Below are 15,482 nucleotides of genomic sequence, written 5' to 3'. Positions count from 1 at the left end.
TTCACAATCCCCACAGTTGCATAAGCAAATTTCTATAATAAATCTCATTACATGTGTTGGTTCTGCTTCCCTGAAGAACCCCAACTAATACAATCAGTAATCAAAAATCTCCCACATAAGAAAAGCCCAAGATCAAATGAGTACACCAGTCAGTTTTACCAAAATTTCTATGATGATTATGCTAATGTGTCAACTTGGCCAGGTTAAGTCTTTTGGTCAATCAAGCACTGGACTAATTGTAATACAAGGACATGTCATGATTTTTTTTCAGGAGGTACCTGGGATTGAACCCAGGGCCTTGGATGTGTGAAGCAGGCACTCACACACTGAGCTATACTGGCTCTGCATTTTATTAATTTTAATCATCAGTGAGTTGATTGCATAGATGTCTGATTACATCTACAATCAACTGGAGAGATTGCCGTCATCAGTGAGTAAGGTCTCATCCAATCAGTTGAAGGCCTTAAAAGGAGAAGTGATTTCAGCAGTCAGAGGGAGAATCCCCACCTCTACTTCAGACGGCCAGGGTCTCCTGGGGAACTCAATGAGGACCTTCATCTGAGCCCCTGGCTTGCAGCCTGCCCTGTGGAATTTAGATTTGTACATCTCAACCAGTCCCCAACGGTCAAACGCCAAGTGTGACCCATGAGAGAATATACTACACTCTAAAAGAACTGTATGAGTTTTCTAACTTACATAGACTGGAATCAAGGTAATATATGTGGGAATGGATATTAAGGGTATGGAATAGTGGTAGAAGGAATATAAAGTTGAATCAGGCTTACTTTCTTGATATCAGCCCACTAAACAGAGATTCTAGATTCAGTGCTACAGCTCGAGGTGTTAGAAAGGGTTCTAACAGTTTGTTTGGGTGGTTGGCTGAAACATAGACCAAAGATGGCCAACAATGCCTGAGGTTGAGATACCAGATTTACCTTGGTAAGCTGAAGATGAGGGGATCCAGAGGCTTAAGGAGATTGGAATGCTGGAGTGGATTTACCATTTAAGGCCTGCCCACCCACCCAGGAATGTCCAGAGGACACACCTTTCACGAGTCTGTGAGGAATATTTTGTGAGACTAACCCCATCTTCCCTGAAGGGCTCTGTGTTGCTCTTCTCTGTAGGGCAGATATTACTGTGGCAAGTGCTGTCACGGAACTAGAATCCTTAAACACTATGGGATGATCAGATACGAGGCTGGCAGAAGCCTAGCAGCAGCACGTAATCACCAAAAACAAGGAGGGTGCGGTTACCACAGTGAAAGGTAGACTCAAAGCAGCAAGCAAAAGAGTTTGAGTTGCATAACCTATAGCATTAGCTAATAGATCATGGGGTACACGGCAGTAAAGTAGATGGGCAATCTACTAAATTCCTACTTGATATGTATAAGTAGGAGTTCTAGTTTAAGTGAACAAAACCCTAACTCGAATCACAGAAACAGAGCCACAGCGCCTTAATCAAACCCCAGGCTTGAGACGGTTTAGAGACCCAGAGCCCTTGCACAAGGGGAAGGCCAGATCTTCCTGGGAAAGGATCCTGTTACACTGTCAAAAATTTATACTGTTAATCTTCTTCCCAGCTTTTGCCAGAGTCCTACCACCTTTCACCAGGGTAACTGTGCACTGGGGAAAAGGAAATGATCAGGAATATTGGGGATTATTAGACATTGGTTCAGAAGTGACATTAATTCCAGGAGACCCAAAAGGTCACTGTGGTCCACCAGTCAGAGTAGGGGCTTATGCAGATCAGGTGGTTGATTGCGTTTTAGCTCAGGTCAATCTCACAGTAGGTTCAGCAGGTCCTTGAACCCTTTCTGTGGTTATTCCCCAGTTCCAGAATGCACAACTAGAGTAGACATACTCAGTAACAGGCAGAATCCCCACACTGGATCCCTGACTTGGGCTGTAAGGGCTATTAAGGTAGGAAAGGCCAAGTAGAAGGCACTAGAACTGCCCCTACTTAGCAAAATAGTAAAATGAAAGCTATATTGAATTCCTGGAGGAATTTCATAGATCAGTGCCACCATCCAGAATTTGAAGGATGCCGGGGTGGTGATTCCCACCACATTCTCACTCAAATCTCCTATTTGGTCTATGCAGAAAACAGATGGATCTTGGAGGAAAATAGTGGATTATTGTAAATGTAACCAGGTAGTGACTCTAATTGCAGCTACTGTTCCAGATATAGTATCATTGCTTGAGCAAATCAATGCATCCCCTGGCACCTGCTATTCAGCTATTGATCTAGCAAATGCTTTTGTCTCAATTGCCTTTAGTAAGGACCACCCAGAATGGTTTGCTTTCAGCTGGCAAGGCCAGCAGTATGCCTTCACTATCCTATCTAAAGGGTTTATCAACTCTCCAAACCTATGTCCTAATATTGTCCATATGGACCTTGATTGTCCCTCCTTCCACAAGACATCACACTGCCCCATCATATTGCTGATATCATGTTGATAGGACCTAGTGAGCAAGAAGGAGCAAAGACTCTAGACTTATTGGTAAGGCATTTGCATGAAAGGAGATGGGAGATAAATCCAACAAACTACAGGGGCCTTCAACCTTGGAGAAATTTCTAGGAGTCCAGTGGTGTGGGACATGTTGAGATATTCCTTCTAAAGTGAAGGATAAGCTGTTGCATCTGGCCCCTCCTATGAACAAATAAGGGGCACAACACTTATTGGCCTCTTCTGAGTTTGGAGACAACATACTCCTTATTTGGGTGTGTTACTCTGGCCAATTTGCTGAGTGACCAGTAAAGCTGCTACTTTTGAGTGGGGACCAGAACAAGAGGAGGCTCTGCATCAGGTCCAGGCTGCTGTGCAAGCTGCACTACCACTTGGGCCATATGATCCAGCAGATCTAATGGTGCTGGCAGTGTCAGTGGCAAATAGAGATGCTGTCTGGAGCCTTTGGCAGGCCCCTGTAGGAGAATCACAACTCAGACCCTTAGGATTTTGGAGCAAAGCCCTGCCATCCTCTGCAGCTAACCACTCTCCCCTTTTGAGAAACAGCTTTTGGCCTGCTACCCGGCCTTATAGATACTGAATGTTTAACCATGAGCCATCAATGAAATGGCCTTTTTTTTTTAGTTTTTTAAAAGCAGTTTTATTGAGGTATTTTCACATACCATACAATCCACCCAAAGTGTACAATCAATGACTTTTAGTATAATCAGTATTGTACATTCATCACCACAAAAAGTTTAGAACAATTTCATTATTCCAAAAAGAATAACTCCACACGCCTTAGCATTCACTTCTCAATCCCTCTATCTCACCCTGCCTTACATAACTTCTAATCTAATTCCATCTTTATAAATTGATTTAAATTTACATTTTATATAAATAGAAGCATACAATATATAGTACTTTGTGTCTGGTTTCTTTCATTTAGCATAATTTTTTTGCCTGATACTAACATTTTGTAACATTAACATATCTATGTTCAGTTCCAAAGAAAAAGTCTTATATATGCACTATCACCCATATTCATATTTCACGAGGTTTCACTATGATATTCATTCCCATGTTACATTATTTAGCTTTCCTTCTAGTAATATACATGACCTTAGACTTTCCCTTTCAACCACTGTCATAACCATATAATAGCACTGCTAGTTGCAAACACTATGATGTGCTTTCACATTTTCTATTCATTTCCAAAGATTATAAAACAGCTTTTTACCAGTTATGCACAGATTAACCTCCAGCTTTCCATTCTCTAACCTCATTCTGTTTTCTGATGACCTATATTCTAGTTATTATCTCCATGAGTTTACACAATATATTCAGTTCATAATAGCACAATCATATAGTATTTGTTCTTTTGTGTCTGGCTTGCTTCACTCAACATAATGTCCTCCAGGTTCATCCATGTTGTCACATGCTTCACGACTTCATTTCTCTTTATATACAGTGGCATAATATTCCATTGTGTATATATAACAAAATTTGTTTATCCATTTATTGGTTGTTGGGCATCTGGGTTGTTTTCATCTTTTTTGCAATTGTGATTAAGCCTCTATGAATATTGGTGTGCAGATGTCTATTCATGCCACTGCTCTAATTTCTTCTGGGTATATATCTAGTAGTGGCATTGCCAGGTCATGAGGCAAATCTATATTCAACTTCTATAGGAACTGGAAAACAGTTCTCCACGTGGTTGTACCATTCCACATTCCCTCATATAGTGAATAAGCTCTCTTATCTCTCTTTATCCTTGTAGTTTTCTGTCTTTTTAATAGTGGCCATTCTAATAGGTGTGAAATGATATCTTACTGTAACCTTGATTTGCAATTTCCTAATCACTAGTGATGTTGAACATTTTTTTCATGTCTTTTTCACTATTTATATTCCTTCTTTAGACAACTGTCAATTCAAGTCTTTTGCCCATTTTTTTAAAAAGATTTATTTTATTTATATTTCTCCCCACCTACCTTGTTGTTTGCACTTGCTGTCTGTTCATCTTCCTTTTTTAAAGGAGGCATCGGGAACCAAACCCCATGCCACTCTTGTAGGAGGGAAGCACCTAATTGCTTGAGCTATCTCTGCTCCCTGCTTTGTTGTGTCTCTCACTATGTTTTCCTCCTCATGTCTCTTGTTGCATCATCTTGTAGCGTCAGCTCACTTTCTTGTTCGTCTTCTTTAGGAGGCACAGGGAACCAAACCCAGGACCTTGCAATTGGTAGGTGGGAGCTTAATCACTTGAGCAACATCCACTTCATTTATGTCCATTTTTAAACTGGGTAGTTTGTGTTTTTATTGTTGAGTTGTAGCATCTCTTTATATATCATGAATAGTAAACCCTTTTTGGATAAGTGATTTCTAAATATTTTGTCCCATTGACTTGGCTGACTTTTTACCCTTCTGACAAGTCCTTTAAGTGCAAAAGCATTTAATTTGAGGAGGTCCCACTTCCCTATTTTGTCTTTTCTGTTCATGCTTTGGGTGTAAGATCCAAGAAACCACCACCTACTGCCAGGTCTTGAAGACGTTTCCTTACACTTTCTTCTAATAGTTTTATGGTCCTGACTTTTATATTTAGGTCTGTGGTCCAATTTAAATTGATTCTTGTATCGGGGGTGAGATAGGGGTCTTCTTTCATTCTTTTGGTTATGGAAATCCAGTTCTCCCAGCACCATTTTTTCAAGAGACTCTTTGGTCCTGGTAATGTAGACTTGGTAGGTTTTCAAAAACCACTTGGCCATAGAGTTGAGGGTTTATTTCTGGACTCTCAATTATATTCCACTGATCAATATATTCATGCCAATACCATGCTGTTTTGACCATTGTAGCTTTGCAATAAATTTCAAGGTCAGACTGTGAAAGTCCTCCCACATTGCTTTTCTTTTTCTTTGGATGATTTTGGTTATTCGGGTACACTTTCCCTTTCAAATGAATATGGTTATTGCCTTTTCTATTTCTGTAAAGTGGCTCATGGAATTTTAATTGGTATTTCCTGAATCTATAAATCAGTTTGGGTAGTGTATTAGTCAGCCAAAAGGGTGCTGATACGAAATACCAAAAATTGCTTGGTTTTCATAAAGGGTATTTATTTGAGGAAGGAGCTTACAGATACCAGGACATAAAGCATAAGTTACTTCCCTCACCAAAATCTATTTCCACGTGGTGGAGCAAGATGGCTGCCAACGTCTGTGAGGGTTCAGGCTTCCTGGGCTCCTCTGGGCTCAGCTCCTCTGCTTTTTCCACAGGGTCAGCTGTAGACTATCAGGCAAACAGCTCTGTCTCTTTCCCTGGGGCTCCAACTTAAGACTTCAGCATCAAACTCCAACATCAAAACTCCAACATTAAGAATCCTCAACTCTGTTCTTTCCATGTCCAAATGTCATGGCCCACCCAAAGCCTTAGTCATAACTAAATCACACCCAGGTACAGACCAGATTACTAACATAATCCAATATCTATTTTGGGAATTCATAACCATATCAAACTGCTACAGGTAGGAGTGACATTTTCATGATATTTAGTCTTTCACTCCATGAAGATGGAATGTCTTTCCATTAGTTTAAGTCTTCTTTAATTTCTTTCAGCATTGTTTTGTTTTCTGAATAAAAATCCTGTACATCTTTGGTTAAATTGATTCTTAGTTATTTGAGTCTTTTCATTGCTATTGTAAAGGGAATTTTTTTCCTGATTTCCTCCTCAGATTGTTCAGTACTAGTGTACAGAAACATTATTGATTTTTGCATAATGATCTTGTATCCTGCTACTTTGCTGAACTCATTTGTTAGCTCAAGTAGCTTTGTCATAACACTTCAGAATTTTGTAAGTATAGGATCTGTCAGCTCCAAATAGACTTTTACTTCTTTTTCTATTTGGATGCCTTTTATTTATTTTTTTATTGACTAATTGCTCTAGCTAGAATTTCTAGCACACTATTGACTAACAGTGGTGATAATGAGTATCCTTGTCTTGTTCCTGATCTTACTAGCAAAGCTTTCAACCTTTCCATATTGAGAATGATGTTGATTGTGGGTTTTTCATGTATGCCCTTTATCATATTGAGGAATTTTCCTTCTATTCCTATCATTTGAAATGTTTTCATTAAGAAAGGATGCTGGAATCGTCAAATGCCTTTTCTGCATTGATCAAGATGCTATGTTTTCTTGTCCTTCAATTTGTTAATGTGGTATATTACATTAATTGGTTTTCTTATTTTGAAACACCCTTGCATATCAGGAAGAGATATTTGAGAGATTGTTGTGTAATTTTCTTTTCTAGTAGATCTGTTGCGGGACAACAGCAAGGAACATGGTTTGAAGTTGAAACATTTCCATAAATGCAGACCAAAAGTGCAAGCCAAAAGACTTAGGAACACTGGGCCTTGACTAGATGGAACACTGTCTGATCAGCACCAAAAATGTTTGTGTGAGGAGGCATTTGAACTTTGTATGGCCTGTACCTTATTATCGTAAATGTTGCACCTGTCTCTTATTATAGTAAATAACAAACAGCTGCTTGTTAGTTCCTAAATAAATAGGATGTGGAAACTAGGGTTGAGGCTCTCAGTTTCAGAAGCTGTGAGTCCCCTGGTTCCATCTTTATTTCCTCTCTTGTGTCTTTCTTTCTGTCCTTTTATTTCTTCAGTTCATGTAAACCTACTCCTGAGCTGATCTCAGCAACTGGCGCCCAACGTGGGGCACAAAGGGAAGAAGAATCGCTTCAAGTGAAATTAGAGGTGTTGTCATGGCGTAGGGCCCCAAGTGGCTTAGAAGGCCTTCCAAGTCCTTGGTGAGTAAGGACACTCTCAGGTATTCTAGCAGGGTTATGATGGGAAATGGAGACAGTTCAACAAAATATTGCCCATATGTCTGTCTCTTCAAACAACTCCTCAGGCAGGAGGAGCTGAGGCCAGTGAGTCTCATATTTTAGAACTTTTATGGATTATAGGAAAATATTGCTCATGGTTACCAGCAGTAGGAAGTTTAGAATTAGAAGACTGGGAAAGAGTATAAAGGAGTTAGAAAAATTACATGTACAAGGTGTTCCACTCCCTGTTATTATTTGGTCCACTTGGACGATTATTAAATCTGTTTTGGAATCTTTGTAAACAGAAGATGAGGAAGAGAAAAACGAAAATAGAGAAAGTGAGGGAGTTCCTCCCAGTGAATTTTTTGATGATACAAAATCTAAAGTTATTTTGCCTTCAACTCCTTCATTAACTGACTTTAGAAAGTCACCTTCTCCTCCACTGACACCTCCTCCCCATCCTATGCCTGGAGATGCTCGGCCAAAGTTGTCAACGTTACAACAAGGCACTTTACAGGCTAGAAGGGAGGGGGCTTGGAGGCACTTCAAATGGCCTTTCCGGTCACCATATGAGAAAGAGTAGCTCCTGGAATGGATCCTCAAAATCCAAATGGAGTTTATGAGTTCACTCATGAACCCTTTCCTTTAAAAAATTTGAAAGCATTAAAAGTAGCAGTGCAACAATATGGTCCAAATTCTCCTTTTAACTATGGTACTGTGCAGGGGCTTGCTGAAGGCTCTAAGCTGATCCCAGCTGACTGGTCTGCATTAGCACACATCGCCCTAGGGTCTGGAGAGTTTTTACAATTCAAAACCCAGTGGACAGTTTGTGCAGAGACTCAGGCTATTCATAATAAAGCCCATAATATCCCCATTTCCTTGGATCAGTTAGTGGGGGTGGGGAATTGGGCAGGAGTAGATCAGCAATTAACAGAGAATGATCAAGTCATTGCACAGGTCTGTTGCTGTTGCTTAAGGGCCTGGGAAAAAATTGGGGGTCTCAGTTTCAGAAGTTGTGAGTCCCCTGGTCCCATCTTTATTTCCTCTCTTGTATCTTTCTTTCTGTATTTTTATTTCTTCAGTTCTGCACCGCCTTCCCTTTGTGCAAACCCATTGCTGAGCTGGTCTCAGCATAGATCTTTATCTGACTTTGGTATTAGGGTAGTGCTGGCTTTAAATATATGTTGGGTAATTTTCCCTCCTCTTCAATATTTTGGAAGAGTTTAAACAGGATTGCTGTTAATTCTTCTCATAGTGCTTGGTAGAATTCACCTAGTCCTAGACTTTTCTTTGTTGGGAAATTACCGATGACTGTTTCAATCTCTTTATTTCTGATTGGTTTATTGAACTCTTATATTTCTTGCAGAGTCTATGTAGGTTGTTTTTGCATTTCTAGGAATTTGCCCATTTCATCTAAGTTGTCAAATTTGTTGATTTACAGTTTCTCATAATATCCTCTTATGACCCTTTTTATTTCTGTGTACGGTCAGTTGTAACATCCCTCTTTCATTTCTGGTTTTATTTATTTGTATCTTCTCTCTCTTTTACTTTGTTAGTCTAGCTAAGGGTTTGTCAATTTTATTGATCTTCTCAAAGAACCAGCTTTTGGTTTTGTTGATTTTCTCTATTGTTTCTTTTTTTCCCTCAATTTCATTTATTTCTGCTCTAATCTTTATTTCTTTCTTTCTGCTTGCTTTGGGAATGGTTTGCTGTTCTTTTTCTAGTTTCTCCAGTTGTTCAGTTAGATCTTTAACTCTTTCTTCTTTTTTAATATACGTGTTTAAGCACTGCCTTCACTGTATCCCATATGTTTTGATAAGCTGTGTTCTCATTTCCATTTGCCTAATTTTTCTTGCAATTTCTTTTTTGACCCACTGATTATTTAGGAGTGTGTTTAGCCTCCATACATTTGCAAAATTTCCCCAGTCCCATCTATTTTTGATTACTAGTTTCATTCTATTATGAGCTGAGAAGGTACTTTGTATAATTTCAATCTTTTTATATTTATTGAGACCTGCCTTGTGACCCAACATATGGTTTATTATAGAGAAAGAGCCATGAGCACTTGAGAAGAATATATAACCAGCAACAATCCCCCAAGTGCAAGGGCAAAGACCAGTGAAGAAGGATGGTCCAATGATGGGCCCTTGATACTTATGACTATGCTTATGAGCCTGGGTGCTTAAAATTTCAACTATGCCTAGAGCTGCAGGAGTTACCTCCTGAGAACCTCCATGTTGCTCAAATGTGGCCACTCTCCAAGCCAAACTTAGCATGTAAATGCATTACCTTCCCCCCAGCATGGGGCATGACTCTTGGGGATGAGCCTCCTTGGTGTTGAGGGATTACTACCAATCATCAGCTGGTGATGCAACTAGAAAAGGACCTTGGGGTGGCGGACTTGGCCCAGTGGTTAGGGCATCCGTCTACCACATGGTAGGTCCACAGTTCAAACCCCGGGCCTCCTTGACCCATGTGGAGCTGGCCCATGTGCAGTGCTGATGCGTGCAAGGAGTGCCGTGACATGCAGGAGTGTCCCCCGCGTAGGGGAGACCCATGTGCAAGGAGTGTGCCCCATAAGGAGAGCCGCCCAGCGCGAAAGAAAGTGCAGCCTGCCCAGGAATGGCGCTGCACACACAGAGAGCTGACGCAACAAGATGACGCAACATAAAGAAACACAGATTCCCATGCCACTGACAACAACAGAAGCAGACAAAGAAGATGCAGCAAGTAGACACAGAGAATAGACAACGGGGGTGGGGGGGAAGGGGAGAGAAATAAATAAAAATAAATAAATCTTAAAAAGGAAAAGACAAGAAAAGGACCTTGAATAAAAGGGGGAAATGGTAAAGACAAATGAGTTTATATGGCTAAGAGACTTCAAATGTGTCAGTAAGTCATCAGAGGGATTGCGCTTATGCACACCTGGGCAGGATCCCAGAGACAACCAAAACAGACACAACCCCAGGTACTGGTGCTCCTGAGGGCTATGGAGACACATGGGTTCTACAGTCATGGCAGATAGCGCTGGAGTTCAGTGCCTTGCCAGTGGGGCCTACTTTGGAATTTGTGCTCCTGAACGTGATGGAGTTGGACTCAGATGTGACCTCTCTACACATGCCTCTTCACTTTTACTGAAGCTGTGGCTGGTGCGGGGGTTGGTGTATGCTCAGGAGACTTGAATCTCTGGACTCTCCATGTGCCAGCTGGGCCCTGAGCCTCAGTAGAGTTGCAACACCTACTCTCTGGTTCTTTGGACCTATGCAGGTCAGCTAAAAGGGAGGTGAGGATGGTCAACCACTACACCAGGGAACCAAGAGAGTGACAACTGCAAACAGGAGGATTGCATTCATCAGTCATGTGGGATCTAAGTCCACTCTCGATTTAGAGGTGGAGTGGACATCGCCATCCCAGGGTCTGCAGGATGGAGGAATAAAATATGGATTAGATTGGACTTACTGGTATTCTAGTATGGAATTATTGTGACTCTAGTACTGGAAGAAATTGTATTACTGATGTGGAGATAGTGGCCACAGTAGTTGCTGAGGGCAGGGAGAGGGAAGAAGAGGTGTGATATAGATGCATTTTCAGGACTTGGAGTTGTCCTGAATGATACTGCAGGGACAGATGCAGGACATTATATATCCTGCCATAACCCACTCAATGGACATGGAGAGAATATAAACTGCAATGTAAACTATAATCCATGCAGTGCAGGAGTGCTCCAAAATGTATTCACCAAATGTGATGAATGTGCCACAATGATGAAAGAGGTTATTGATGTGGGAGGAGTGCAGGGTGGGGAGGGGAGCAGGTTATACGGGAACCTCTTATATTTTTCAGTGTAACATTTAGTGTGATCTATGTATCTTTCAAAAAAAAGACAATAAAAAATTTGCTAAAAAAAAAAAAGAGCCAGTTGGGTCGGTAGGGAGGGTGATTGGGAGGGCTGGATCTCTTAAGTCCATGCCAGCTCCCAAGGCAAGCAAGAGCAAGGCCCCACCCAGCCTGGAAGTATTCATGGGACACAGCAGATCAAATTTTTTGGTTAAAAGCTGAATCATCCTTATGCTGCATCTCTCTCTCTCTCCTGTTTCCTGGGGTGGTGGATTCCTGTGGCCCCCACTGTCCATAGCTGCCAGCCAGAGGCCAGAGAATTCAAAGCTGTCTGTGCCAGGGGTAGGGATGTGTGTCAGCATCTGCAGCTGCAGCTTCTACTCATAGTCTTTCCATCAAAATCTCTTTTTTTGTGCCCCTCTCTCTTCTGGGTGGTGTCCAGCCTTCCCCTGGGTCTTAAACCCTAGAACAATTTTTCCAGGCCATTTCTGCCCAATCCAAGCAGAACTAACGATGGCCCAGAATCTTCATGAATTAAAGTTGGGTCACCCCACCAGGCAAAGAACCACGGCCAGCTGAGGTGCTTGCTGAGGGTAAAGGGAACATGGAATGGGTAGTGGAAGAAGGTAGTGATAAAAATGAACTTTGACCATGTGACTAGTTACAGAAATGAGGACTGTAATGGTCCTTTCTTTCTTGTTTTGTTATGAGTATGTTTGTATATGTACATAAAATGAATATCTTTGTTTTCTTCCCTATCCTTTCCCTTTATCATATGACATAAGTTGTATTAGTTTCATGTCATAGCATTTGAGAATGTTAAATTTAAGGGTGACTCTTATCCAAGGACTTGCACCCTATTCTGTATTGTAAGGTGGAAATCTATCTATCTATCTATCTATCTATCTATCTATCTATCTATCTATCTATCTATCATCTATCTACCTATATATATCTGCTATTATTTTTATTTAGAGACTAAGCATGGTTTAAAGTAATGTGTAATGCTGCTAAATAGACAAGGGGTGGTCTGTGATGGTTAGGCTAATGTGTCAACTCAGTCAGGTAAAGTTTGGTCAAGCAAGCACTAGGTTAATTGAAATTAAGTGTATTTCATGGACTTTAAACATGAGTTGATTGCATCAGTGACTGATTACATTTACAATCCACTGAGATCACTGTCAGTAATCAGTGATGTCTCATCCAGTCAGTTGAAGGCCTTAAAAGGAGAAGTGATTTCAGCATTCAGAGAGAGAATCCCCATGTCTACTTTAGAGAGCCAATGTCTCCTGGGGATTCAATGAGTACCTTCATCTCAGTCCCCAGATTATAGCCTGCTCTACAGAATTTGGACTTGTGCATCCCCAAAATCATGTGAGACAATTTTATCATACTATTTACAAATATCTCCTGTTGGTTCTGTTTCCTTAGAGAACTCTGACTAAAACAGCTTCCAAAAGGCATTACACCAATTGAGTGCAATGCAAATTCTTCCAAAAAAAATTGAAGAGGAGTAAATACTCCCAAACTCATTCTGAGAGGCCAGAGTCACTCTAATACTACAGCTATTATAAGATAAGAAAATTACAGACCAGTATCATTTATACATATAGATGCAAAGATCCTCAAGGTTCTTTTACACAAGGTATAAAAGAATTACATACCATGATCAAGTGGAATTTATCACAGGTATGCAAAGTTGGTTCAACACAAGAAAGTCAGTTACCATATTAAGCTACACATTAATAAAATGAAGAAAAAACAATTATCCTCTCAATTTGTGCAGAAAGCCATTTGAAAAGATCCAGCACCGCTTTGTAATAAAAACACTTAGGAAACTAGGAATAGTAGGAAACTTCCTCAACATGATAGAAGACATATATGAAAAACCCACATTTAACATCATACTCAAAGGTGAAAGACTGAAAGTTTTCACTCTAAAGTTAGGAACAAGACAAGAATGTCCCCTGTCACCACTGTAAGTCTAGATTGTACTGGAAGTTCTAGCTAGAGCAATTAGAGAAGAAAAAAAATAAATAAAGGGCATCCAAATTGAAAAGGAAGAACTACTTGCCGATGACATGATCCTGTATTCAGAAAATCCTGAAAAATCCATCAGAAAGCTACTAAAGCTCATAAACTAATTCAGCAAATTGGCAGGGTGCAAGATCAACATAAAACCAGTAGTCATTCTATACACTAATAATGAAAAGTATAAAAAGGAAATCAAGAAAAATCCATTTACAAATAAAATAATCAGATACTGTAATAGTTTGAAGATGAGTGGATCCCAGAAAATCCTGTTCTTAAATATCCTGGGCATGTAAACCTATTGTATTTTGGAACTTTTGATTAAATTACGTCAGTTAAGGGCTTTTGATTAGATTGTATGACCTAGGTGGGACCTTAATCTTCTTACTGAAGTTCTTTATAAACAGAGAAATCAAAAGATGCAGACACAGGAAAAAGCTGCAGAGACAGAAAGGAACTCAGAATGTGAGAGAGAAGGCCCCAGGAGCCAGAAGCTGAGAGGAAACCCTTTTAGTCAGAAGCTGAATGCAACAAGGCCTGGAGAGGGGAGAGATAAGCAGAAAGCACTGTGTGCCTGATCACCCACAGCTGTAGCTCAGGGAAAAGGATCTCCTGAAATTACCTTCATTTGGACACTTCCATGGCCTCAGGACCCTAAGCTTTTAACCTAATCAATTCCTACTACAAAATTCAACCCATTTCTGTTTATTAGTCCCAGCAGCTTTTAGCAAACTCAAACAGATATCAGAATAAATTTAACTGGAGATGTTAAGGACTGGTATACAGAAAACTACAACCCATTTGCTAAAAGAAATCAAAGAAGACCTAAATAAATGGAATGATGTTATATGTTCATGGATTTGAAGACTTATGGTGTTAAGGTGTCAGAACAACTTACAGATTCAACAGAAACCCAATCAAAAGTCATTATAGAAATGGAAAAGCCAATCATCAAATTTATATAGAAGGATAAGAGGCCCTGAATAACCAAAAGCATTTAGAAAAAGAAAAACAATGCTGGAGACGCACACTTCTTTACTTTAAAGTTTGTTACAAAGCTACATGGTCAAAACAGCATGGTAGTAGCACAAAGATATATATATATAAAGCAATGGAATAGAACTGAAAGTTCAGCTATAGACCTTCACATTTATGTCCTACTGATTTTTGTCATGGAGGGTGGTTAATGGTATAACTAGAGTGATGTTGTTTTATCAGTTGTAAAAGGGGTGCAACACTAGTGCGAAGGGTTGGTGATGGGGAGCCCTGTGTTTGCGAGGGGTGAATAGGAGCACTGTTTGCATGAAGCGGGTACATGGGAGCATGGTGCTTGCATGAAGCGGGTGTAGGGGAGCATGGTGTTTGCAAGGGATCTATGGGAGCATGGTGCTTGTATGAAGCGGGTACATGGGAGCATGGTGTTTGCAAGGGATCTGTGGGAGCATGGTGTTTGTGAGAAGGATCGATGGGAGCTTCCTGTTTGTGGGGGGGAATATGGGAGCTTCCTGTTTGTGGGGGGGGAATATGGGAGCTTCCTGTTTGTGGGGGGGGAATATGGGAGCTTCCTGTTTGTGAGAGGTTTACAGGAGCACTCCATTGGTGAGGGGGTATAGGGAGCACTCTCTTTCTGAAGTGGTACATGGGAATGCTGTGTGGGGATTGTATGGGAGCTCTGTATTTTTTTGCATGAATTTTCTGTAAGCCTGCAACTTCTTTAATAATTTTTTTAAAAAGAGGACAAAAGCCAATCTCCTCACAGAGTCTTAGCAGATTCTCTTAATGTCTGATAGGACATATGATAAGGACGCTGCCAACGTAATTGAAAAATGGATACTCCGAAAGCTATATAAGGAAAATAGCATCCTCTTCTCTAATTACATCATTTTACAGTTATCTCTCAATGTCAGCACTTTCCTTGCCCCAAACAAAATGATTTATACTGAATGAAGAGAGATTAGGATAAGTTTATCAAGAGAGATGGGAGGAATAAGCCGGCTGCAGTAACTTTTACAGTAACAAATATTTGTCATCGAGGTCTTTGTTTATCACCTCTGGCTTACTTAGGATACTATGTTTGACATTTTGGCCCTTTGTCCTGTCTTTGCCAGCAAGTGGAAAGGTAAAGGCAGATCCCTCTGAGACTACAGTGCTACAGGCTGACACCGGGAAGTCGTTTCCACTGGGGAGATGCAGGGAGGGAGAAGGCGACCCGCACAGGCTCCTGCCCCACCCACCAGGACACAGCCTGCTAGGGCTGGCGAGCTGCCTTCCTGGGATCACTCAGGCCACACGGTCCCTCCCGCCTTCCAGCCTGAGGGGCTTTAGGTAAGGTGAGAAGGGAGTG

The 15,482-nt window shown here is 40.7% G+C and overlaps 1 protein-coding gene across 4 annotated transcripts in view; it reads right to left on the bottom strand.

Annotated features, from left to right (window-relative positions):
• The window catches only part of SPAG17 (sperm associated antigen 17), a 284,808-nt gene that overhangs the window by 67,673 nt on the left and 201,653 nt on the right, over window positions 1-15,482 (bottom strand). The gene's annotated exons all lie outside the window — the stretch shown is intronic.

This window comes from Dasypus novemcinctus, chromosome 9 (assembly GCF_030445035.2).
Source record: "Dasypus novemcinctus isolate mDasNov1 chromosome 9, mDasNov1.1.hap2, whole genome shotgun sequence".
NCBI classification, from domain to species: Eukaryota; Metazoa; Chordata; class Mammalia; order Cingulata; family Dasypodidae; genus Dasypus; species Dasypus novemcinctus.
Note: the sequence above shows the minus strand (reverse complement) of the source record. Positions and strands in the feature narration are given on the sequence as shown.